The sequence below is a fragment of the Mercenaria mercenaria genome, chromosome 19, assembly GCF_021730395.1.
Source record: "Mercenaria mercenaria strain notata chromosome 19, MADL_Memer_1, whole genome shotgun sequence".
NCBI classification, from domain to species: Eukaryota; Metazoa; Mollusca; class Bivalvia; order Venerida; family Veneridae; genus Mercenaria; species Mercenaria mercenaria.
Window position 1 is genome coordinate 13,214,165 of NC_069379.1, and position 13,731 is coordinate 13,227,895.

General features: G+C 37.5%; 1 protein-coding gene across 2 annotated transcripts in view; it reads right to left on the bottom strand.

Annotated features, from left to right (window-relative positions):
* LOC128550922 (uncharacterized) overlaps positions 1-13,731 on the bottom strand; it is a 95,974-nt gene that overhangs the window by 72,204 nt on the left and 10,039 nt on the right. The window contains exon 1 of one of the 2 annotated variants that reach the window (XM_053530989.1): positions 10,060-10,143. The exons of the other annotated variant lie outside the window; for it this stretch is intronic. The gene's annotated coding sequence lies outside the window, so the exon portion shown is untranslated. Of the gene's footprint in view, positions 1-10,059; positions 10,144-13,731 lie in introns of those variants that run through there. 2 annotated transcript variants of the gene reach the window in all.

A 13,731-nucleotide genomic window follows, 5' to 3' on the forward strand; every position in this document is an offset into this window, starting at 1 on the left:
AAGAAAGAAATTTATTAATATGATCGAAATATTACACATTGATATATAACTGTGGTTAAATATTTGTCAAGAAATAAAAATTATAAATTACTATTTCCTATTAAATTTTTGTATGCATTAGAATACTATTGCCAAAGAAATATGTAATGTAATATGTAATGTTTATCATTTTGTTTGAAGCATATAACCGTCTGCTATATTACTAAGCATACACATTGTATGTTATATTGTGAACGTCATTTGATGTTATATTCTAGACTTTGTTAATAACCATTCTGTTTTATGAATAAATTTGAAAAATAAAAACAACAAATATTCGTCACATGATTGTGTAAAAGTACAATAAATACAGTATTTGTGAAATCTAGGAAACATTCCAAACTCGACCTGCTGCGGTAACACCGGTTTTTTAGTAAGTCACTTGAATGATATCTAACATAAATACTAATACTATCCAGTTTAGAGGTTTTCTCGAAGCTTAAGACGGTGCTTTTCTTTCTAGAAATAGGAACTTCAAGGTAATGTACAAACAAAATATACGGTTCGTCAGTGCAACAATGCACAAATCAACAAACAAAGGGAAAGAGTGCAATAGGATTTCAAAACCCTTTAGTTTTTCTGAAGAGGCTTTGTTCTACTACGGTGGAAATTATGAATATGGTCGGTTTGCCTTAGTAAGAAAATGCGGAACTAAATATCGTTAAGTTTTATTCTTTTTGCAGCAGAAATTATTACTTGTGCTGTAGTCTTGATGTAAGGCAATAATCAGGTTCAAAATTTCACCAGATAGTATTTTGATTCATTTATTTTTTGTTAATTTATTCCGTAATAAACCGGAACAAGCCAATTTATCTGAAATATTAAAGAATAATGATATACCTAAACAAACGCTGTCTCCTTTTTGTATGTAAAATTATATATCATATCATGGTCACAGGTATGTAGCAAATGTAGCAAATAACATCTATCAATATCGGCACTAAAACCAGACTGGGCTGTTGTGAGGTATTGAATATCTCTCAAATGTTTGAGATGTAGTTCGAACACTTTTTTCGATTGTATTTGTTGTAAAGTCAAGTTTCACTTTATTAAATTGATGAAAATTGACTTATTTTATTTCTGTTTATGTCGTATATCAGTACTCCGTATTCCGTTGTATGATGTTTGTACTCTGTGTTCCGTTGTATTGTATTGTACTCCGTGTTTGTATTATCACGTCCAGTCATGTGTCTACCCGTGCATTTGAACTGGTTTTGTAAGATAGGAGACGTTTTCATTGGTCAGTTTTGTTCTCGCACAAATTACAACTTTTGGTGCGAACTAACATTGGCACGGCCCTCTATTCGTAATTCTTTAGAATCATTTTGGCTAGTGAACGCAAGTTCCTTTAGAACTACTTTTATACTTTGGTAATTTAACACATTACTATTTTAGTATCTAAGTGTACCTTTGCTAGACGATTCTTGTAAGATATTATTATTTAGCATTTGTTCTTTTTGAATGCAATAATAACTTATTAACCGCGAGAGATGTATTTTGTGAAATCTGTATTTTCCACGTCTGCTTTTCTTGCATTGTTATGCGTATTGTTTTCATGTTCCTGATTTTCCTGGTTGTAGGTTTTTCTTCATGTACTATACTGAAACTGTCCAACCAATAAATAGAAGAAACCTTAACATAATTGCGTTCAACTTCCCAAACTAACACTACTTCAAAATGGCTCGCCAACGAGGCAGACAGTAAGAAAACCAGAACGTCGATCTGAAGGTACAGCATGTATTCCATGGTGAGGAGGTTGTTCTGAAACCCTGACACGCACGAAAGGAAAAGGAGTTCCAGACAACGCGGGTGTAACGTTGTAAACTGACCCCCATAGAATAATGACCCCGGTCATTATTTTATAAAGAATAGTGTCTCCCCGGTCATAATATTATGACCGGGGGTGGGGTAATAATATTATGACTCCCCCACACGTAGAAATATGACCCTCACATAGAATTGTGACCCCCTATAGAATAACGACCGTCCTAACCCAAACTCTAACCCTAACCCATCTAAGGTACACTTACAACATAATTATCCCCCGCCGATAGGCATTAGAGGAGAACATGGTAATGGCATCCGTCTGTGCGTGCGTCCGTGCGTGCGTACGTGCAACATTTTTGTGACCGCAACTCATTCATTATTGGACGGAATTGATTCAAACTTTTAGGGATTACTACTAACGATGCCTAGTTGAGCAGGAAGACAAAAATTAAATTTGCTCCACCTGTTCGGGAGTTATGGCCCTTTGTTACTCTTTTCTATTATATACCTGCTCACAGTTGGTCTCTGGTCATATACTGTCTCTGTTCATATTTGGAGTCTGATCATATGCTGTCTTTGCTCACAGTTGGTCTCTAGTCATATGTTGTCTCTGCTCACAGTTGGTCTCTGGTATATGTTGTCTCAGCTCACAGTTGGTCTCTGGTCATATGCTGTCTTTTCTCACAGTTGGTCTCTGGTCATATGCTGCCTCTGCTCACAGTTGGTCTCTGGTCATATATTGCCTCTGCTCACAGTTAGTCTCTGGTCATATGTTGACTTTGTTCACAGTTTGTCTCTGGTCATATGTTGACTCTGCTCACAGTTGATCTCTGGTCATATGCTGTCTCATCTCATAGTTAGACTCTGGTTATATGCTGTATCTGCTCAAATTTGATCTCTGGTCATATACAGTTTCTGCTCACAGTTGGTCTCTGGTCATCGCTGTCTCATCTCATAGTTGGTCTCAGGTCATATACTGTTTCTGCTTATAACTGGTCACAGGTCATATGTTGCCTCATCTCATGGTTGGTCTCTGGTCATATACTGTTTCTGCTGACAGATTGTCTCTGGTGATATGCTGTCCCTGCTCATAGTTGTTCTCTGGTCATATGTTTACTCTGCTCACAGTTGGTCTCTGGTCATATGCTGTCTCTGCTCATAGTTGGACTCTGGTCATATGCTGTCTCAGGTCACAGTTGGTCTCTGGTCATATGTTGTCTCTGCTCACTGTTGGTCCCCAGTCATATGTTGTCTCTGCTTACAGTTGGTCTCTGGTCATATGCTGTCTTTACTTACAGTTGGTCTTAGTCATATGCTGTCTCTTTTCACAGTTGGTCTCTGGTCATATGCTGACTCTGCTCACAGTTGGTCCCCTGTCATATGTTGTCTCCGCTCACAGTTGGTTCTGGTCATATACTGTCTCTGCTCACAGTTGGTCTCTGTTCATATTCTGTCTGTGCTTACTGTTGGTCTCTGGCCACATGCTGTCTCTTCCCGTAGTTGGTCACTAGTCATATGCTGTCTCTGCTCACAGTTGTTCTCTAGTCATATGCTGTCTCTGCTCACAGTTGGTCTCTAGTCATATGTTGTCTCTTCTCATAGTTGGTCACAAGTCATATGCTCTCTCTTCTCACAGTTGGTCTCTGGTCATATGTTGTCTCTTCTCATAGTTGGTCACTAGTCATATGCTCTCTCTTCTCACTGTTGGTCTCTGGCCATATGCTGTCTCTTCTCATAGTTGGTCACTAGTCATATGCTGTCTCTGCTCACAGTTGTTCTCTAGTCATATGCTGTCTCTTCTCACAGTTGGTATCTGGTTACATGCTTTCTCTGCTGACAGTTGTTCTCTGATCATACGCTGTCTCTGTTTATAGTTGGTCTCTGGTCATATGCTGTTCCTTCTCACAGTTGGTCTCTGGTCATATGTTGGCTCTGCTCACAGTTGGTCTCTAGTCATATGCTGTCTCAGCTCACAGTTGATTTTGGACATACTTTTTTTATCTCTGCTCGCATTTAATCTCTGGTCAGATGTTGTCTCTGCTCAAATTTGGTCTCTGGTCATATGCTGTCTCCGCTCACAGTTGTTCTCTGATCATATGCTGTCTCTGCTCACAGTTGGTCTAATACCATATGCTGTGTCTGCTCGCATTTTGTCTCTGGTCATTTGCTGTCTCATCTCATAGTTAGTCTCTGGTTATATGCTGTGTCTGCTCAAATTTGGTCTCTGGTCATATCTCTGGACATATACTGTTTCTGCTCACAGTTACTCTCTGGTCATCGCTGTCTTATCTCATAGTTGGTCTCAGGTCATATACTGTTTCTGCTTATAATTGGTCATTGGTCATATGTTGCCTCATCTCATGGCTGGTCTCTGATCATATGCTGTCTCTGCTCACAGTAGGTTTCTGGTCATATGCTGTCCCTGCTCATAGTTGTTCTCTGATCATATGTTTATTCTGCTCACAGTTGGTCTCTGGTTATATGCTGTATCTGCTTATAGTTGGACTCTGGTCATATGCTGTCTCAGGTCACAGTTGGTCTCTGGTCATATGTTGTCTCTGCTCACTGTTGGCCTCCAGTCATATGCTGTCTCTGCTCACAGTTGGTCTCTGGTCATATGTTGTCTCTGCTCACAGTTGGTCTCTGGTTATATGCTGTCTTTTCTAACAGTATGCTGTCTCTTCTCGCAGTTGGTCTCTGGCCATATGCTGACTCTGCTCATAGCTGGTCTCCAGTCATATGTTGTCTCTGCTCACAGTTGGTTCTGGTCATATACTGTCTCTGCTCACAGTTGGTCTCTGGTCATATTCTGTCTCTGCTTACAGTTGGTCTCTGGTGATATGCTGTGTCTTCTCATAGTTGGTCACTAGTCATATGCTGTCTCTGCTCACGTTTGTTCTCTAGTCATATGCTGTCTCTGCTCACAGTTGGCCTCTGGCCATATGTTGTCTCTTCTCATAGTTGGTCACTAGTCATATGTTGTCTCTTCTCACAGTTGGTATCCGGTTATATGCTTTCTCTGCTGACTGTTTGTCTCTGATCATATGCTGTCTCTGCTCATAGTTGGTCTCTGGTCATACGCTGTCTCTGCTCATAGTTGGTCTCTGGTCATATGCTGTTCCTTCTCACAGTTGGTCTCTGGTCATACGTTGGCTCTGCTCACAGTTGGTCTCTGGTCATATGCTGTCCCAGCTCACAGTTGATTTTGGACGCATTTTTTTTATCTCTGCTCGCATTTAGTCTCTGGTCAGATGTTGTCTCTGCTCACATTTGGTCTTTGGTAATATACTGTCTCCGCTCACAGTTTTTCTCTGGTCATATGCTGTCTCTGCTCACAGTTGGTCTAATACCATATGCTGTCTCTGCTCGCATTTGGTCTCTGGTCATATGCTGTCTCTTCGCATAGTTTGTCCTTGGTCATATGCTTGCTCATCTCATAGTTTGTCTCTGGTTATATGATGTGTCTGCTCAAATTTGGTCTCTGGCTATATGCTGTGTCTGCTCACTGTTGGCTTTGGTCATATGCTGTCTCTTCTCATAGTTGGTCTCTGGTCATATGCTGTCTCTGCTCACATTTGGTTTATGTTCATATGCTGATTCTGCTAATAGGTGGTCTCTGCTCACATGCTGTCTTTATCACCATTTCACTGTATATTTAGTAAATCTTTCAAAAGGGACCAGGCTACAGCATATCGTGTTGGTGATGTACAGCACAGCTTGTGGGTTTTGTACAGCTTGCGTAGGTGGCGTACATCATAGCTTGTGGATGAGTACATCATAGATTGTGTGTACAGCAGTGCTTATTGGCGAGGTGCAGCACAGCTTGTACGTTGGGTACAGCATATTGCATAGGTGGCGTACAGAATAGCTTGTTGGTTGGGTACAGCAAAAATTGTTTGTACAGCAGAGCTTACTGGCACGGTACAGCATAGCTTGTGGGTGGAGTACAGCATAGCGTGTTTGTACAGCAGAGCTTACTGGCGGAGTGGAGCATGAATGAGAAGCAGCATATTTGTTGGGTTTAGTGCAGCATATAGTGTGGGTAAAGTTCTTTTACAGCATCGTACTATACATAAATACATACGTTCAAAATGAGTTTGCAGTTATTTCGGATTTTCACGCACGTTTCCATTAAAATGAGCAATTATATTTACATGGTAAGCATTAATCAGACAAGTATCAATTATTAGTAAAAATATTTATATAAGGAAGGTTTCTAACAAGGTTTACATAGCATAAAAGTGGCATGCATACTTGAAAAATCAACAGAAACAACTACAACAACAAGAAATATAAGCAATAGAAACACGAGAGTGACTTGAATTGATATAGAGTATGTTTGTAATAGGATAGGTTGGGGGTCAATATTTTATAGATAAAATCGGGGGGGGGGGGGGGGGGGGGGGGGGGGGGGGGGTGGCGGAGGATCATTATTTTATAAGTGGTATCAGTATTTTATAGAAAAGGTGTCATTTTTCTATATAAAATAATGACCGGGGGTCATTATTATATGGGGGTCAGTTTACAATGTTAAACAGACAGCCTTATCTATGGTGTACCATCCCTTTCCCCACCAAACCCTTTTTTTCTTTCAAGTGTACACTCCCGCGAGTAGACTCTCAATTTTGACATCTATTGATCAGCTGTGTTTACATCACGTGACTGTGACTTTTAATCTTACGGAACACGGAGCAATGAGGCGGAGGAATATGACTGTGATATTGGTGTTATTTTTATGTGTTTTTATTAAATAGTGTATTTTTGTGGATTAGATTGGATTTTTGGGAACCGTTAGTACATTTTCTTTGTTACATCTGTTGTAATTTTTGAATTTTTGATAAGTAACACTGCGCACTATGCGCACTACTTTCTGTGTAAATCTAAATTTAGCGTATAGTTTAAAAGCTAGGACTATTTCGTAGTTGTTACCAAACGATACAGTTTTGTATACTTCTCAACTTCTGATAAATTTTTGAACAGTAAGAAATACTTTCTTGGTAGTTTTAATTTGGTTTGGCGTTGTTTTTACCGTCGCAGTCCAAATTCTGAATTGCTACGTACTTTAGAATTATTATATCCGATTTTCATATATTTTCGCGACATCATATTTTCTGTCAGTGTTCCCAAGTATTTTTAAAGGTTGAGTTACTGTTCCGTGTGATACAATTTGTATTTTTGTGTAACACATATTCTCTGAATGTGTTTTGCTTGCTGCATGGTTTACTCATATTGTATTCATTGTCATTGAAAATTTGCAAGCATTATTTTGACATATATTGTGCTGTTTACTTAGATTCACACTAGTATACAGTCTAGTTATAAGAAACATATAGTGTGGACTACTAGTCTAGTTGGCTTAGTTTAGAATATCAAGGTTTAGAAAATTTTAGGGTGTTTAATTCTTTGTGTTCACTGAGTTCGACCTGATTTCTTTACTTTCCCAACTAATTGCACTGTTATTTGCTTTGATATAATTTACACTGCACAATTTTCCGTGTGGTGTGAGTCCTGAAAGGTGTGTGTGAAATAATCGTAAACACAAATTTGCGTTATATGTTTTGCCATTCTATGTGTACCCTTATTTTATGTGTATTTATTCGTGTTTACTGGTAATTTGTGTACATAGATAGTAGACACTTGTTTGACAGCATTTCAGATATATAAACTCTAGTGAAATTTGCATCAAGATATTTGTCATATTGTCCAGATTAGTTTATGACCATGCTTTGTTTTGTTTGATTTTGCTTGTAGTGACCATATTTGTGTTTCTATAGAGAAATCATCACAGATTCATAGTTTTCAGATTTGATACTTTGTTTTCAGCATATTTAAACATTCTCACATTTAAATTTAATTTGATTACACAATATTTATTTCCAGTGTTCTGAAATTGCTGTAACTTTCTACTTTCACTTTCAGTTTTGCGGTTTTCATTTTGAACAAATATATGTAAACTAATTATATATTTCATTTTCAGCATTTTATGTACAGGTGCAGATTATTACCAGAGCAATAGAGAGATTCCAGTAATTTATAAACATTTATTTGCAATACATGTGCTGTATTTACATCACAGTTCACTGACTTTTTCACTCACAGGTTAGTTTGTTTACAAATATTGTAGATCATTTGACCTACATTTGCTCTATACATCCTTTTGTTATAGGGATTAGTGACAGCAGTATATTGAATATTTCTATACTGAGTTGACCTTGAAGGCTTGTTTTGATATGTAATAGATAAAGTACGAGTTTTTCTTCAAAAGTGTCCTCTTACAGACGTAAGAAGCCGTTTCGCACAGTATACAAAGTGTAATAAACGGTATAAAAAGATAAAATCGCTGTATAAAATGTTAAAAGCAAAGCATATACAGTAAGGGTAACGTTTTAAGTTACATATACAGCATAATCAGATGAAAACGTCGCATGTACAGATCTAAAAGGACACTAAAACACCGCACATTCTGATGAAAGCGCACAGACATGTATAAACACTAAAACGTATCTGAAGAGATACCGGTACTATACAAATGCTGCTATAAGTTCAACATGAAGTGCTATACAACATCAGATGACAGCAATGGCGTTCCATACGGTAATATAAAACTGTCGCGACAATTTGTCCTTTTTTTTTTAAATTACATTTCAAAGATCAATAAACTCTTTTGACAGGTGAATTATAGAATAAATTAACGGTTCAGTTGACTTATTCGTTACATGTTGTTTGATACATAATAATTGCGTGGTATGTCACCATTTGAATAAATAATGAAACATGAGCAGGAGAATTTGTGGAACTTTAGCCAACTTTTAAATTTCGAAATTCTGATCCGTCATTCAGAAAATAGCTGATAGGGCCATTTAACGCAGACCATCTCAACTAAAAAAAAAAAAAAGAAAGACTGAGAAGGGACGTCTGTTACGGTTATAATTTTCGAATCAATTGCCCCTCTCTGCTGTACGTTCGAAACCTCGCTTGGAGTATATTTTTTATGTGATGAAACTATCCAGCTGGCTGAAGGAAGGTCCATGGGAGGTTTCCTACAGCATCAAAAGCTAGAAAGACGCCATGCTGGATAATGATTTTAGTTGAAAAGGCAAGTACAAAATGAGGAACAAAAAATGATGTCGCAAACAAAATGTTTACGTTGCTCCGCCTCCGTGTTGCTAGCGGTATACAAACCGTGTAATTCTGTATCCGATCCGTTGTCTGAAGCAACGACACTTCAGTTAAAACGACGACAATATCTATAGATTTCGTTTTTATACCTCTCATATGACAGATTAACGAAAATATCGATCCGTCAAAATATATTGTTCACTGAAAATGATCTTTATTGTGACTTGCAAAGTGTAAAATGAATCTATGTACATGAAATGTAATTTGATCTTTCTTCGTGAGACTGAATATAACAGTGCTAATGAAGTAAAAATCCCTTTACAGAGTATAAAATGTTTTGTCACCTCTGTCGAATTATAACTACACTTAGTATGCCTTAAATTTTGAAATTGTGTTTAATTCTGTAACATCAATATTATTTCAGTACAAAAAAACTTCCTAACTCTTCCAAATATCGGCCATATAAGCAAATTACCCTTACTTCCCCTTTCACCAAACTAAAAGATTTACTATTGGAGAATATATGGCAGTTTGAAATTTAAGAAAGTGGATAATCATGGAGCAGGCCATTTTTATGGTGCATTTTAGTGTGTTTATGATATCATTTACACACTGCAGAATTTTTTATTTAGCAAATAACCTTTTAAATGTATTACTTTCTATTTTTAATGTATCTTCAGTTCAATATGTAAAACATAGTAATTTTTATTGTTAACATTATAGTTCTCAGATGTAGAGAAATTGTCTTACAGAAATAAGGAAATACAGTTTAAATAAATATATAGGAACTTAATAAATCCGCAATTTTCCATTTTGTTTATTGTTGCCTTGGAAACAAAATGGTTGTCATTTAATGTTCATAATTTTCTCTTTCGTTAGCCGAGTTTGAAAATTATTTCACTGCCCTAAATGATTCAAGAAATTCTAACAGAATGATTATAACATTAGAACAGCGTTGCCGTTCCCTTTACGGACTACAGCAAAGGCCCTTGTTCCGGTTTCAGAAGATACTGAAATCATAATTTAGCAGGTATTCATGTGCCAAACATTCTACATTCTAATAGTAACTTATATAGCTATTCATATCACATGAAGATTTGTATTTCATAGACTGTAAAAATAATTAGTACTTACCTAAATATACTGTCTTATTTTCTTATTCCAGGGCTCATTTCAGCCATCTTTATCATGGGAAAATGTTTTACTGCGCATGTCAATTTTAACATATCGGAGGTTTAATCATATCAATTACAGGCAGCGTAAACATGTTAAATAAATGTGGCATTGGTGCTTAACATACGACAACTGAGGATTAAAAAGCATATATAAATACAGGGGAGCTAAATAAGGGATAAAACAAATTTTAAATAAACCTTGTTATTTACCATTCCCTTGCCATTATAAGCCATATCCATGTGTTCTCCGTACTGGCCTTTCCATGAGCTCACTGGGACAGAGGTATTAACCCTTTATCTGCTGGATTAAACAATTTCTGAACAGTGTGCACAGGTTCTGCGCTATAATAGCGGCGTAAAGGCGTAATATCAGTTCATTAAAACAAGACTGCATAGTTCTCGATGCCAAGCTGATCATCATTTTGTCGTCCACAACATTATTCTCCCTGTCGTCAAAGCAGAGGGCGGGTAAAATCAAGATGGGAAATACTTCGCTGAAGGAGGCAGATGAGGCAACAGACCTTTGAAAAATGGCTTACCTGGAGGCCCCAAATTAGTCAAGCTGAAGGGAAGGGCCGTGACGCGTAAAACTTGCTGGAACAACGTGTGGAACAAATGAGCAAATACTCAAGACAGTATATCAGGAACAGTGACACCCAATTTAGAATATAGTTCAACTACCTGGTCCACTACCGCCAAAACTAACCAACAGGCCCTATACAAGGATCAACCAAACATTGCGGATCGGATAGGTGCTACAAAGTCTACACCAATCTCCTTCATGGAGAAGTTAACAAGTACACAACCGTTACAAGACAGGAGACATGCAAAGGCCTGCTTCAAGCAGAGCAGTTCAGATATTTTCAAGACCATCCCATGAAAGCCCAATTGGATAGCTACACCAAAAGTCGGCTCAAACGTAGCAGCTTCGTTCACGAGGCAAAGGGGATATTCACCGAGGTTGATACCAACATGATATTCATAGTCGCCGCCGGCAACCCAAATGAGCGATACATCCAGAAGACTGTTTGTGTGGTTAATGGTAGGGTAGTGCATTTACAGAAGACGGGTAGTAGTGTTCATCTGGGGAAACTTCCCATTCGTGAAATCAATTTATGGTTTTACCCTAATTCCCGAACGGGAAACTCTTTACTAATTATAGTAACCTTTTTCCCATTCGGGAAGAATAATTATCATAGTTTTACTGACTTGTTTCCGTCAAACGGCCCGAGGCATAAAAATGTGCACTGTGTCATTGATTGAAATATGCCAATTCAAACTTTGATACTTTATATCTACCTTTCAGTGAGTTATTTATATATATATATATATATATATATATATATATATATATATATATTTAAAAAAAAACTTGATAAAATCTGGAAAGAAGATCCCTCGGAAGCACCGAGAACAATGCAAACAGTGAAAATTGCAGACTCGGTTTGATTGAGTCTGTTCATGAGCAGTAATGGAAAATGCAACACCGCCCACGCCCCCTAGCACCGGCTTAAGCAGTATTCAATCTTCAAATCTAAATGAATTGAAATCAATGATTCCGAAGGAGCAGAAAATATAACAACACTGAGATGAAGTCGGGGCGACTTATTACGGCCGCCACACAGCACTTAACACCCGCTGTTGTGAAGTAAATAAAATCTTGAAAGAAGATCCCTCGGAAGCACCGAGAACAATGCAAACAGTGAAAATTGCAGACTCGTTTGTCAAACTTTTATATTTCTTAATTTCAAAGCTTCCGGAAAATGAAACATTGCTCCCCAATCGGGAATCACGGATATGTTTTGCATTTCAGATAGCAATATGACCCCTTTTCCACACAGAAATAAGTGTTGAAGCATCTGGAGAGTTAGGCGATCAGTGAAAGCTGGTTAGAAGGGGAGGGAGAGAATGTGTCAATTTATTTAAATAAAATATGCAGCATGGTTTCCATGCCGTGCAAAGAAATGGTGAAATTAACAGATGTTCAATATCATGTCTATTTAAGAAATGAAATCCAAGCTTGAAAAAAAAAAAAAACATTTATAATAGCATGCTTTCCATGAATTTGCACGGTAGGATTATCTCTTTAGTACGACCTAGTTTGCAAGGATAGATTTGATTTCATGATTGAGTTGTATAATAAGTACAAACACATATCTGAATGGCTTGTTTGATTTATGTATATCATTGATCATACAAGACTAAGTAACTTAGACACTATAAAACGTAGACAAGGTGAGTCAGAGCACTAATTTAAAAAAATGAGTTCGGATCTCAATGATACACATACACCAATGCTCATAAGAAAAATCAAAAACTTGTTTCATAATTAAATAGATTCTTTCTTTCGTTGATTTCTATGGAAAACCACTTGCGCCAGAACAGAAAAAAATGCAATGGTATACTATAAGATCAATGGTCATGAACGGGAAAATATACTAAGTTTAACCCATTTCAATCGCGCATTTCATACCTAAAACACACAGTTCGGTAAATGTGTACTATGGATACTGAACAAGTGGTAATTTATCTTCCATTGTATACCGGTCACGTTTCTCAAATATTTTTTTTTGTCTTAAAGAAACAACGCAGAGTTTATAGATTTTTCAATGTTGCAGAGAAAACCTTTGCTGAACTTCCCTGTTGAAAGTGGAGGGGTCAGTTTCGCATTTGGCCCGGGTACGTTTTTTTAAATAAAATAGACAGATGCACTTTAAAGGCATTTATATTCAGCTGGTCATTTATGATGTTTATAGAACTGAGGATTCCTGTGTACTAGATGTTATTGTGTGTAGACGGCCGGGTCTAAAGTGTTACCTGAGGTAACGGAATTCAGACGAAATGGAAACGGTCATTCATCCATCCAGATTCAGCTCAAAATAGCGGAAAAATTAAACGGTTATGAGATACTTTTCTTCCCACCATTATTTTCGTCTGGCCACATGCGTTAAAAATAGGCATGTGTTTAAGGCCAGTCATTTGCAGGTAATACGTAACAGGTTGCGCAATGTGTGCATTTTGAGCCATTTTTGCCTCGAAATTTAGTCTCCTGAAACCTGCGTTTTATTCGTATTTATCACAGAAGCAACAGAATCGGCAGGCTGAAAATATCACATAATGAAGTGCTAAGTCTATGCAATACATTCGCTTAATACTTGCCTTGAATTTATCAAAATTGGATTTTTCATGATTTTTTTTCGCACTGGTATCAGCGCAGATTTGTGTAATTTTCAAATCTACTGCCCCTTGCCCCCGAAGTTCAGGTCTAGATTACAAAACCGTTCTGATTGGCTGATGTGAAAATGTATGCCAATCGTCGTTTTACTACACGTGTATGCTAAAATGTGTATATGCAGCATAAATGTGAAATGTGAATTAAATAAACAGTACAGACGTATACCAATGTTTGATTTCAAATTCAAAATTATTTATAAAATGAATTCCATTCATCATTTCGAATTTATTATAAAACTGTGAATATTTTGCATTCTGTTTTTGTTGCCCCCCCCCCCCCCCCCCCCCCTCCACACACACAAACACCCATGAGTGGTGGGGGCATACAGATTTGGTCTTGTCCGTGCGTCCGTCCGTCCATACGTCCGTCCTTCCGTCCGTCCGAAGTTCGTGACGC